At 41.5% G+C, this 12907-nt stretch overlaps 1 protein-coding gene across 1 annotated transcript in view; it reads left to right on the plus strand.

Moving 5' to 3' along the window:
- Nucleotides 1-7654: 7654 nt before the first annotated feature.
- Nucleotides 7655-12907, plus strand: part of TMEM40 (transmembrane protein 40) — a 30729-nt gene continuing 25476 nt past the window's right edge. Inside the window, exon 1 of the mRNA XM_089681851.1 lies at nucleotides 7655-7804. The gene's annotated coding sequence lies outside the window, so the exon portion shown is untranslated. The remainder of the gene's footprint in view (nucleotides 7805-12907) is intronic.

A 12907-nucleotide genomic window follows, 5' to 3' on the forward strand; every position in this document is an offset into this window, starting at 1 on the left:
GTCAGCATTATTGGACTTAGTGTGATAATAGTGAGCAATATGGACTAACCTTGCAATAGTACGTACAAGCTGTCCACTTGTAGAAATGTTCAAAGCGTTGACAACCTAAGATGAATCTTTGCTCAGATCTGGTGACAAGGGTCTTGACTTCAGGAGAAATCTCTGGATCGTTGTCATGATCTAGAAGACTGAAGACCTCACCTGTACTTTCTACGGTATGATCCAGTAGGAATCCAGGACCTGTTAACCAAGAAGAATTTGAAAAGACACTTGCAGACACTGGCCTGGTGGCATGATCTGCAGGTATATGCTCTGATGGAACATAATGCCATTGTTCAGGCCTTGAGGTTTTTCGGAATCCTTATACAAAGTTGCTGACATAGACAAAGAAGCATTTTGTCTGGTTTTATATGTAGCCCAAAATGATGTTTCTGTCTGTGAAGAATGTGATGTCATCTTTCTGAATGTCTAGCTCACGCAGTATAAAATCTGCAATTTCTACAGCTAGCACTGTCCCACAAAGTTCAAGGATGATAATTATGTGCTCAGGCTTAGGTGCTAAGTTAGCTTTGCCAAACAGAAACCCTACATGGGTTTAATTGAGAGAGTCTCTTACCTTGAGGTAGGCAACAGCTGCTACGGACTCATCTGAGAAGATGTGAATCTCTTTTCTCCAACTTGCAGCAAGGGAAGCTGAGGTGTAGCAGCGTGGTAGGTCAATTCTACTTAAGGCATGTAGAGACTGTTTCCAGAACTCCCATTTTAAATGTTTGTCTGTTGGCAGTGGAGCATCCCAATATTTAATAGTCTCTGATAGCTGTCTTAATAAGGATTTACCTTGTATGGTATTGGGGAGCCATAAATCCCAGTGGATCGTATACACTGTTTACCACTGCAGGGCTGACCTGAAAGCTGAAGGTGTCTTTTAATAAATCCCACCATAAACCCAGACTTCTCTGAACAGAAGGCATGTCCATTCCCATATTTAAATCTTTAAATCCTGTGGCATAAATTCAAGGCTGAAAGGCTTTCTTCACAGCAGCAATGTTTGTGGCAAGCTTATGGAGTCTGAGGTTGGCCTCAGAAAGCATACCTTGAGTTCTTTGGAGCAGGTCTATGGGTTCTTCATCTGTGGGTAAAGATTTGAGTCAGTCATCCATGTAGAAGTCTCTCTTAATGAAGTGCCGAGCAACTGCACCATACTCCTTCTTGCCATCAATTGCAGTCCTTCGTAGATTACAGGTGAAACTCGAAAAATTAGAATATCGTGCAAAAGTTCATTTATTTCAGTAATACAACTTAAAAGGTGAAACTAATATATGAGATAGACTCATTACATGCAAAGCAAGATAGTTCAAGCCTTGATTTGTCATAAGTGTGATGATTATGGCTTACAGCTCATGAAAACCCCAAATCCACAATCTCAGAAAATTAGAATATTACATGCAATCAATAAAACAAGGATTGTACATAGAACAATATCGGACCTCTGAAAAGTATAAGCATGCATGTGTACTCATTTATTACTGAAATAAATGAACTTTTACACGATATTCTAATTTTTCAAGTTTCACCTGTATATGGTACAAAAGCAGGCAAGGGAATGTTTCCGAAGACATGTACTTTCATGTGGTATTCGATCACTTCATTGTTTGTGTTGTTATCACAGTGCCACAGAAACCTTAGGAAGTTCCTATGGTCTTCTCTTACTACATTTGTTCAATTTCAGCATTTATAGCAACTGGCTTTCTTCTGAACCTCATAAGTACTATGAAACGGTTATTGGTTAAGTTAGGACCAGTGAGAAGGACATCATTCAGAGATACGCCTTGATGCTTGGCACTGGAGTCAAACACTACTCTGATGTGTTTTGGTGTACGTTGATGATACAATCCGAAGAAAGGCAGATACCAGCACTTGCCATGTTCTAGAAGAGGTGGAGCTGGTTCAGCGTGATCATTGTCAAAGATATTTTTCATAAAGGCAATAAAATGGTCCGTTATTTCAGGCCTGCTCTTTAGTGTTTGTTGAAGTGAGATGAATTTGGATAAAGCTTGTTCACAATTGTTTGGAAGCCTGACTCTTGCACAAAGAGGTAATGGTGCAACCCAGCTGTTAGATTCATCTTTGAAGAATTTGTTCTCCATTATTGTGATGAAATCTCTATCTTCAACTGACAAGGCTATTTTGTTGTCATTACGTGTAGCACAAAACACTGTGCTACCTAAGTTGTCATCACAAGGGATGGGAGTAACATCAGATACTTGGATGATGTCAAGAAGCTTCACCTTTACTATATATTTATGAGGACATTGTATGAAATGAAATGCACATTTCTTAACATGTGAGTTTTGAAGGAGTTGATCTCAGTGCGCATTCTATTCAAACATACATTGCCCACTATTACCCAGCCTGGATCAAGTCTTTGTGCATATGGGGTGTTGTCAGATCCATCGTACTACTGGTGCACTTTATTTACTCTGAGAATGACTCTGCGCAGCAAGACTAATATTTCAGCATCCATGTCTATTGAAGGAATCTCAGTAACCAGCTGCCTCAAGTGGGGATGGTGATACACAGCTTCTGGAGTAGGATTTTCTTCCCTGTTGTCTGCTATTTGGTCACTCTCAACTAATGTTGGCAAGGATATGCCCTTCTTTGCCTTTGTCTTAAATTGAGAGACCATGAACTCATCAGCCCTTCTGCCAGAGGTTTCTACACAACCTGAACAGGTGTTGAGAGTATATGGTGTTTCATGTCCCTTTACTCCAAAGATCTAAAAAAAAATGGGTTTAACAAGGGATCTGTTGCTCTACTTGTCTGTTATGGCATACATCTTGGTAGCTTTCTCAGGTTGATCTTTCAGACATATTTTGACTAGACATACCTTGGCACAGCATTTGTGGGGCAATCCTTCGCCACAGACTTCAGTACATGAAGAAAAAATATTTGTTGTGGCTGGAGCATGGCTTTATTGCTCCCAGCCATGATTTTAAGCAGGGCTTGATGTTGATGGCTGCTGTGGATTGTCTGGAAATGGAGCAGGTTGCATAGATGTAACATGTTTGTCACTACTGCAGTCTGTGCACTTGATGACAATTTACAATTTTTAGCGAAATGGTCATAAGCAGTGCAGCACCTATAGCATGTTCCAAGTTTTTGGAGAATCTCCAGAATCTCCCATTTCTTCAGAGGGTGAAGTTTTTTTTGAGAATAGGGCACTGACGATTAGGATCTTTATCTCTATCACCCAAATCACTCTGATGAGCAGGAGAGGATATGGGAAGTGAGATGTCTGTCTCTTTAGCAGATACTGCTCTATTTAAGTCTCTATGTTTAGCTGCTTTGTCATCATACCTTGATAATGATGAAGCAGGCAAGCTAGATTCACTGAAGCTGAATCTGGGATCATTTTTCATCCAGGCTTGTTTACTGATGAACCTGCAAAAATATGAGAGTGGAGGAAAAGAGACATTATAGTCTCTTTTATATTTTGAGGCCTGTTGTGCCCCTTTCTCTTGCAGGTTGTATGGCAGTTTATACACCCCTGGATTCATGCAACGAGTGATGTCCAGATAGCCTAGTCCAGATAGACAAGGGTCTGTCTTTGCCAACCCTAGCTCCATGAGGAGGTTGCTTAGTTTTTGAAGCTTGCAACAATATATGCTATCCTATTTTGAAAAGTTTTGCAGTCTCTTGAATAGAGCGCTTTCTATGGCTTCAAAGCTATTATAGATTTGCTCAAGTCTTGCCAATGCAGCAGCAAGACCTGCATCTGGGTAGCCAATATATACTGCTCTCAGTCTTTAACATGATCTGCAGATTCTTGCCCCAGCCATTTTATGAGCAAATCAAGTTCCTCCTTGGCAGTAAGAATTAGATCGATAATGGCAGCTTTGAAGGTTGATCTCCAAGCCCTATAGTTATCTGGACAGTTGTCAAACCTTGAGAGACTAATGTTAATAAGCTTGTGGCAAAATATATATCTGGCAAAGTCAGACAGGTCTGATCTCCCACTGTTTGGTGCCAAAGTAACTTGTGGGACCCCTTGGGCCAGAAAGTTCTCTGGAGAATAAGTGTGAAGTATACCAGGATAAAATGATAGAAAGAGCATTTAGCTGTGATGTAGTCTCTAAGGCTTCTGTTGGCTGTTGCTTGAACTGTGGCTTGTCACTGGGAGTCACCTTGTCATTGGCAGAAGGTGATATGGTTTGCTGTGTAGATGCACTTGTGTTGTGGACTTGAAGAGGCTCAGGCTTTTGCAAGTTGGAGGTCTCAGTGTTGGGAGTCTGAACAGTATTATTAATAAGAGTTACAGGAGGTGATTCTGTGTCATTAAAACCAAAAGGCTATAGGGAATCATATAACCAAATAAATAAATACGAGTGTGTATACACAACCCACAAAAATAAATAAGTGATTAAAAGTGTATAATCATAGGTGATACTCTATATGTCACTAAGTGCAAAGGTCCAAAACCAATTTTGCAGCTGGGAATATAAATGTCCCCCTGGGCAGAAGTACAGTCACTATTAAACCAGAGAAAAATTAATCCTCAAAATCCATTTCATGCAATCGTCTTATGCTCTCACCAGATTCCTCTGATAATCAAGCGTTGTATACAAATAAATCCTCCTCGACTCCACTCTTCTTCTGTCTACTCTTTTGCTTGTGCTCCTAAATAAAAGAAAACAAATATAATGTAGTATGTCCTCAACGTATAAAATATGCTCAATCTCTCAGAATATAGTGCATTCTGAATATTGTGCTCTTCACCAATCACCATTAATAATATATATTCTTACACTCCTCCACAAATTTCGTGCAAAACATCAATGTGTCTTCCCCATTAATCCCACATCCCCTATTAATCCCTCCCAATCATAGGTGATACAAAAGTAATGAACTTTATACACTGCTCAAAAAAATTAAAGGAACACTTTGAAAACACTTCAGATCTCAATGGGGAAAATATGCTGGATATCTATATTGATGTGGACTGGGTAATGTGCTAGGAATGTAAGGATGCCCCATCGTTTGTAGGAAATGAAAATGATCAACCTACAGAGGACTGAATTCAAAGACACCCTGAAAATGAAAGTAAAAAAATGATGCAACAGGCTAGTCCATTTTGCTGAAATTTCATTGCAGCAGCTCAAAATGGTACTCAGTATTTGTATGGCCTGTGCTTGTATACATGTCTGACAACGTCTGGGCATGCTCCTTATGAGACGATGAATGGTATCCTGCGGTATTTCCTCCCAGATCAGGACCAGGGCATCACTGAGCTCCTGGACAATCTGAGGTGCAACCTGGCGGCGTTGGATGGACCGAAACATGATATCCCAGTGGTGCTCTATTGGATTTAGGTCTGGCAAGCGTGGGGCCATTCAATGTTATAAATTCCTTTATCCTCCAGGAACTCCCTGCATACCCCCGCCACTTGAGGCTAGGCATTGTTGAGCACCAGGAGGAACCCAGGACCCACTGCAAACCAAAATGCACAAGTATCCATCACCTCCGTCAGACGTCTGGTATAAACTTCATCCAGGGAGGATTGAGGTAATATATGAATAACCTCCCTCACACACAAAACAATGCATCCAAGAGTGTTAGTCCAGGTGAAATATTTCCAAAACATTCAAGGCCCCATGGCAAAGGAAATAGTCCATATATAGCGGCCACAGTCCCTCCACAACGGTGGGGATATAAATGGTAGGCACTGTATTGTGGTGAATAATGTATACTTATCATCCCTTGGCATCCATAAGTGAATCGCAATGCTGTCAGGTCAAGAGAGATAGGAAGCCACCCTGACCAGTTTCGCCGGGAGACCCGGCTGCCTCAGAGGTGGGCTTGTGTTTGTCTGGCATGCTTCGGGAATGGGAATGGCCTATTGCGCATGTGCTGTGCGTCATGACGTCCCGCACGGTGCGTCATGATGTCTTACGCATGCGGAACATCACTACATATGCGTAGTACATTAGGAATCACACTTTAAGGGCATTGAGTCATCGTGAGCCTGTGCAAAGACTGGGTCAGCACCAGGGGCGGACTGACAACTCATGGGGCCCCCTGTGGATAAAATTCATTGTGTATCTGAAAAAATCAGATGGCTGGTACATAGACCCAAAGTACAAAAGTACAAAATTAAAAATGTCCCAATAAGATAAAAAACTGCCTTTTATATTGATCCATCTCAGAGCATTTTTGATTAATTTTTAAGGGTAAGCTTACAAAACCCTGCCACATACCACGTGTAATACACATGTACAAAACAAAACAAAAAATATACAACTCTTTGGAGTTGTATAATTTCATTAACACCAAAGCAGCTGAAGCTGATTAACAACCCCCTCTGCTACTTAACTGACCAGATCAATATCCCAGGAGTTTAACCGCCTCCCACCTGCCATATAAGGAAATGATGGGCGGGTGGCGGCTCTCTATCACTCTGGGAGAACGTCATATGATGTCTTCCCACTCTAACTGTGCATACGCACCCCTGGCGGCACATGGCACGTGGCATGGCGATCGGTGGTGAGCTGTATCCCTGGGACACAGCGGATCACCGATCACAGTAAAGAGCCGAAGTCATGTGATCAGCTGTGTCCAATCACAGCTGATCACATGTAAACAGGAAATGTCGGTTATTGGCAGTCCTCTCCTCATGCTGACAGCACGTGAGGAGAGGAGAGCCGGTAATCAGCATTCCTCAGAGGGGACATCTACACTGATCATCAGGGCACTGATGATCAGCGTCCTGATGATCAGTGTATCTCCATCAGTGCCGCCTGTCAGTGCCTATCAAGGCCACATACCAGTGGCCATGAATACCACATACCAGTGCCCGTCAGTGCACATTAATGCCACATATCAATGCCCATCAGAGCTACCTTTCAGTACCAACTATCAGTGCCAGTCCGTGCCGCCTAACAGTGCCAGTCAGTGATGCTTATCAGTGCCACTTTCCGTTGCGGTTTTTATGCGTTCTGGATCATTTTTTCCCCTCTCTTGTTCTTCAATTTAAATAGGGACATGTGCATTCCAGTCCATTTTTGGTGCGTTTAAGTATATTTTTGATGCATTTTACCGCTTTCCAGTACACTTCGGTGCAGGAAAAATATACCCTGTTCTATTTTTTTTTTCTGCAACCGGGATGCACTGAAACTGCAAGCACTGATGTGAACTATGACACTGACCATATAACCTACTTTCTGTGCATTTTGGATGCAGAAAAAAAGCAACTGAAACGCATGTACTGTGAACTGGCCCTAATATAACTAAGTAATACAGATATTGTCTTGCAAAAAAAATATTAATTTTTTATGCAATCCAAAAGCATAGCAGCAACTTTTTTTTATCTACTTTGATTAGTGTAAGTTTGCAAAAAACATATATTGTTGCTATAGATAAAAATTATAAACTTTTTCTTTAATCATTTCATCATGTGTAAGAAAAAAATCTCCTTCATTGGAAATTCCATACACTTTGGAAAGTGAAACTTCCTTTGGTACTTTACTGTTAAAAGCTAAAGTTTAGAAGGACCAAGGGCCAGAAGGATTCAAGTTCAATAAATAGCCTGCTGTGAGCTAGACACATAAAGTTTACGTTTTTTATATAGTGGTTAGGAATAGAAGTTCTTTAACATTGCAGAGTGCAGATCAGCAGCAAACAGCTGTGACGTCTTGAATAGAAAATGAATACTGAGTAACAAAGGTGGAAAATGTTGAAAGACGAGGCTGTCATTTCCTGACATCAGTCCACAGGTACAACCTCATCTGTACAAAGCAGCTCTGTACAGGTAAGTGCGACAAGTCTTTCTATACATCCACTTTCCGCCTTTAATATTATTATACGTTTTTACGGATAGTGTTAATGACATTTTACTTTGCTGAGATAACTTTAGAATGTGCTGAACGTCTTTAGTTCTGAAGGACAAGTTACAACATTTCCAGGGTATTGTAAGACATGGAGAGTTTCATATAGTTGTTTTAGATTGCAATGTAGATGGAGCTGTCAAATCCAGGAAGTAATTTTTTTTGCCGATACTTGAAATCTTCAGCAGTTTCCAGTAAATTAATGAAGTTCAGGCTTTCCTATAAACATTCTGATATCAGGGTATGGCTTGGTACAAATAAGCATGTTCTTTTTCAGCGGAAAAGTGGGGTAACACAGTTCCGGCACCTCCAGCACTGAGTGTATACAATGGCAAGGGGTTCTGGGGGATATATTGTCACTGGAGGGGATCTTTTTTTTGTGTGGTGGTCTATTGTTGCTGGGGAGGTCTGGAAGGGATGGAAGGAATCTACTGTTTAGGAAGGGGTCTATTGCAGGTGGCTACTGAGAGTCTATTGATGGCTGGCTGCTGGAAAATCTGTTGTTGCTGCTCAGGGTCCATTGTTCTTGGGGTGGTGTTTTGTTGAGGGGTCCTTTGTTGCTGGGGGAATCTATTGCTGCTGTGGGGGGTGGGTCAATTGCTGCTGGCTGCAGGGGATCTATTTTAAGCTTTTCTTGTTATCATTATCAAATCCCATACAAATTACTTAGCCCCACAAAATGATACTTGACATTGTATTTTCTAAAAGGAGTGGTACTAGGAGGTGGGTATGGGGTGGAACTAGGGATGCACTGATACCATTTTTTTAAGACTGAGTACAAGTGCTGATACTTTTTGATTCTCAATTTCCTACGTTAAGTGTCATGCAACAGGTTTTTTAGACTAATAATGTATATATATATATATATATATATATATATATACAGTGAGGAACAGAAGTATTTGAGCACCCTGCGATTTTGCAAGTTCTCCCAGTTAGAAATCATGGAGGGGTCTGAAATTCACATTGTAGGTGTATTCCCACTCTGAGAGACAGAATTTAAAAAAAAATTCAGGAAATCACATTGTATGATTTTTGAAGAATTTATTTGTCTTGCACTGCTGAACATAAGTATTTGAACACCTGAGAAAATCAGTGTTAATATTTGGTACAGAAGCCTTTGTTTGCAATTACAGAGGTCAAACGTTTCCTGTAGTTCGTCACCAGGTTTGCACACACTGCAACAGGGATTTTGGCCCACTCCTCCACACAGATCTCCTCTAGATCTGTCAGGTTCCGGGGCTGTCGCTGAGCAACAAAGAGTTTCAGCTCCCTCCAAAGATGTTCTATTGGATTTAGGTCTGGAGACTGGCTAGGCCACTCCAGAAACTTGATATGCTTCTTACAGAGCCACTCCTTGGTTATCCTGGCTGTGTGCTTCGGGTCGTTGTCATGTTGGAAGACCCAGCCACGACCCATCTTCAATGCTCTGACTGAGGGAAGGAGGTTGTTGCTCAAAATCTCACAATAAATGGCCCCATTCATCCTCTCCTTAATACAGTGCAGTCATCCTGTCCCATTTGCAGAAAAGCAACCACAAAGCATGATGTTACCACCCCCATGCTTCACAGTAGGGATGGTGTTCTTGGGATGCAACTCACCCTTCTTTTTTCTCCAAACACGACGAGTGGAGTTTAGACCAAAAAGTTCTACTTTGGTCTCATCTGACCACATGACTTTCTCCCATGCCTCCTCTGGATCATCCAGATGGTCATTGGCAAACTTCAGACGGGCCTGGACATGTGATGACTTGAGCAGGGGAACCTTCCGTGCAATGCATGATTTGAAACCATGACGGCGCAGTGTTCTACGGACAGTGACCTTTGAAACTGTAGTCCCAGCTCTCTTCATGTCATTGACCAGATCCTCCCTTGTAGTTCTGGGCTGATCACCTTTCTTATCATCAGTGATACCCCATGAGGTGAGAACTTGCACGGAGCCCCAGTCCGAGGGAGACTGACAGTCATCTTTAGCCTCTTCCATTTTCTAACAATTGCTCCAACAGTTGATCTATTTTCACCAATCTGCTTGGCAATTGCCCCGTAGCCCTTTCCAGGCTTGTGGAGGTCCACAGTTTTGTCTCTGGAGTCTTTTGACAGCTCTTTGGTCTTGCGAAAGTAGTTGGCGTCTGACTGACTGTGGGGTGGACAGGTGTCTTTAAAGAGCTCAGACAGGTACTACTAAGTTAGATTAATGAGTGGAGTAGAGGTGGACTTTTTAAAGGCACAGTAACAGGTCTTTGAGAGCCAGAATTCTTGCTGTTTCTTAGGTGTTCAAATACTTATGTTCAGTAGTGCAAGACAAATAAATTCTTTAAAAATCATACAATGTGATTTCCTGAATTTTTTTTCTAAATTCTGTCTCTCAGAATGGGAATGCACCTACAATGTGAATTTCAGACCCCTCCATGATTTCTAAGTGGGAGAACTTGCAAAATCGCAGGGTGTTCAAATACTTCTGTTCCTCACTGTATATATATATAAAATACAATAGTATAACTCCATAGACCCTTACAAGTAGGTGGCTGTTCCATTATGCTCTATGAAGAAAATGTCAGTTATACCCTGTATATAGTATAGAGATGATCCTCCTGCACTACCTTCCTGCCCCAAGTGACATAAAAATAGTGAAAAATCAATAATAAGCGTGACAGGGTGCTGTGCTACTTAAAGAATAATAAGTGAAAAAAAAGAGAGAAAAAATTAATAGCATAGACTACACATAAGTGTGTCCCTCATCCAAATGTGAACATACCATATAAATACAAATGATTAGTGCAAAAAATACCAAGTGACAGTACTGGCCAAAAAAAAACAGCTATAAAGTGCTAGTGACACAAGTGAATTATTCAAACGCTGATGTATAGAAAAGGTGACTTAGTCCCACATAATCAATCTAAAAATGATGAGCAACTCAATCCAAAAAGTGACTCAGTCCCAAAAAAATATATATAAATGAAATTAAAAATAAAAAACAGTCCCCAAAAAAATTAATTTTCAAAAAAACACAGTGAATCTTCAGTGCGTGTCGTGACACATCCCGTGCTGCAAACATATAAAAAAAAAATCCTCCACAGGCTAGTGTGCGCGCTCACCTTCAAAATTTGACCCACAAGGGGTCACAAAGCATAGAAAGCCTCAAACGATAATTTTCACGGAATCGATCCTCAGTACAATCACAAAGCCACCGGTCCTCTCCAATGGCGCTGACAACCACTTACAAGCATGCTCCAGCAATGGCCGCAGAACTCTGTCATCCCCATATAGAAGATGCAAGCAAGAAGACTCCCATAGGGTGATATGCCACAAACTTTATTTTAAATAGCATCTAAAAATTCCTACTCACATTTAAAATAGATCTGCGGACCAACATAAGCAAAATTCTTGCAGTAAAAAAACTGCAGGGAAGGTGTATGTGAATGGGAGTACCAAGATGGAGGCTGCCGTCCGTACCGGATATGACTTCACCACACTTCCGGCATCGGTACAACGCTTGGTAGAACCAGGAGACAATGTTCAGAGGTGGGTGGAGGGTCAGAGACAAGAAGTGACTAAGAAGGGAGAGGAGTTCCTGCACCTTTTCTCAGAAAAAAAAGCCCTGCAAATAAGCAATAGCAACTGGTCATTTTAAAATAAAATAATTGTTCTATAAGGAGATACAATGTAAAACCCAGTATTGATTAAACCAGGGATCTTCAAACTGCAGTCCTTATAGCCTCTTTCTGGCCCTTGGGGCACTATTCCTCCCAATGATATGGGGCACTATTCCTCCCACTGACATCAACATTAGGGCACTATTTCTTCCACTGATACCAATGATCGGGTACTATTCCTTCTACTAATACCAATGATGGGGAACTACAACTCCTCCTACTGACCTCCAACCCTGAGGCCACGTTTATTCTAATTATGCTTGGTCTGGGACATTTTCTATCTTAACTGGCCACAATCTGTCCCACTTAAAGTCTGAAGGACAGTAAACTGGCCATTTGTTTGAAAAGTTTGGAGACCCCTGGGTTAAACAAAATGCAAGCCACCTGTTCTGCTCCTGTATATTAAAGAGTATGTAAAACCCAAGTCTATTTTTCTGTATGTTTGGCATCATGCCTATAGGAATGGGTTCAATTATTTCCTTAGCTTGGGCCCCTCCTTAGCAGGAAATGGTATGTTAACCCTGCCTTTTGGCAGAACCTCACATATAGGGTGTTTGGAGTCTAGGATGGGAGAAAGAATTGTGTACCTCACAGAAGAGAGAGATGTAGTAGAGAGTCAAGGGAAACCCTGTTCAGTTCACCCATGTGGGATTCCCTAGTTATGGGCCTTGAGATATCTGATAACCAACATTGACCTATAGGAAATAGGGACTTTAATTTTTGAAAAATAAAATATTGGTTCTTGGACTCTTAGCAGATGTGCCGATTTACACCATAATGCATGCAAATAGAAGAAATACAAGGCCTTTTGGTGTGAGTTCCCTCGACCAGATATGGGTCAGTGTTGTTAGGAACCAGGGGGATGGTGTAGCAGAGGGGGTTTCCAACCCACAATATGTACACATGTCAGCAGACAGCCTCAGTCTCTGTGGACTTTTGGGCAGTTATGGTATGAAGAGAGTGGTCCCTGAATAGTCCTGTACCTTTATGTGCCTCAAACTGAAGATCCTGAAGTGTTTGAAAGGCCTACTTCTCCTGCTGCAACTGGGGTCGAGTCAGGAGACCCCAAGGAAAAAGAAACTGCAGCAAGCACAGCCTGAGAGCGCATTTAGCAAATAGACTCTGCTGGCTTGGATTCTGTGGTCAGTGATCTGATGGCCTGCACTGTAGCCTGGATATGGACACCCAACACTTAACTATGTGGTGGCAAGATATAGTGTACACTTATTACTGATGATTTTATGATTATAAGATGACTTCTGAAACTATCATTTGCTTTTCCTGCTCTTTATGTATATTGCACACATGCAATTGAGACATCTGAGTGGCGAAACCCATGACCACAAAGGATTAGTGCCAAGTCTTGGAGCTCTGA

Source organism: Staurois parvus, unplaced genomic scaffold (assembly GCF_062004578.1).
Source record: "Staurois parvus isolate SC_StPar_1 unplaced genomic scaffold, SC_StPar_1.0 ptg000282l, whole genome shotgun sequence".
In the NCBI taxonomy this organism is placed as follows: domain Eukaryota; kingdom Metazoa; phylum Chordata; class Amphibia; order Anura; family Ranidae; genus Staurois; species Staurois parvus.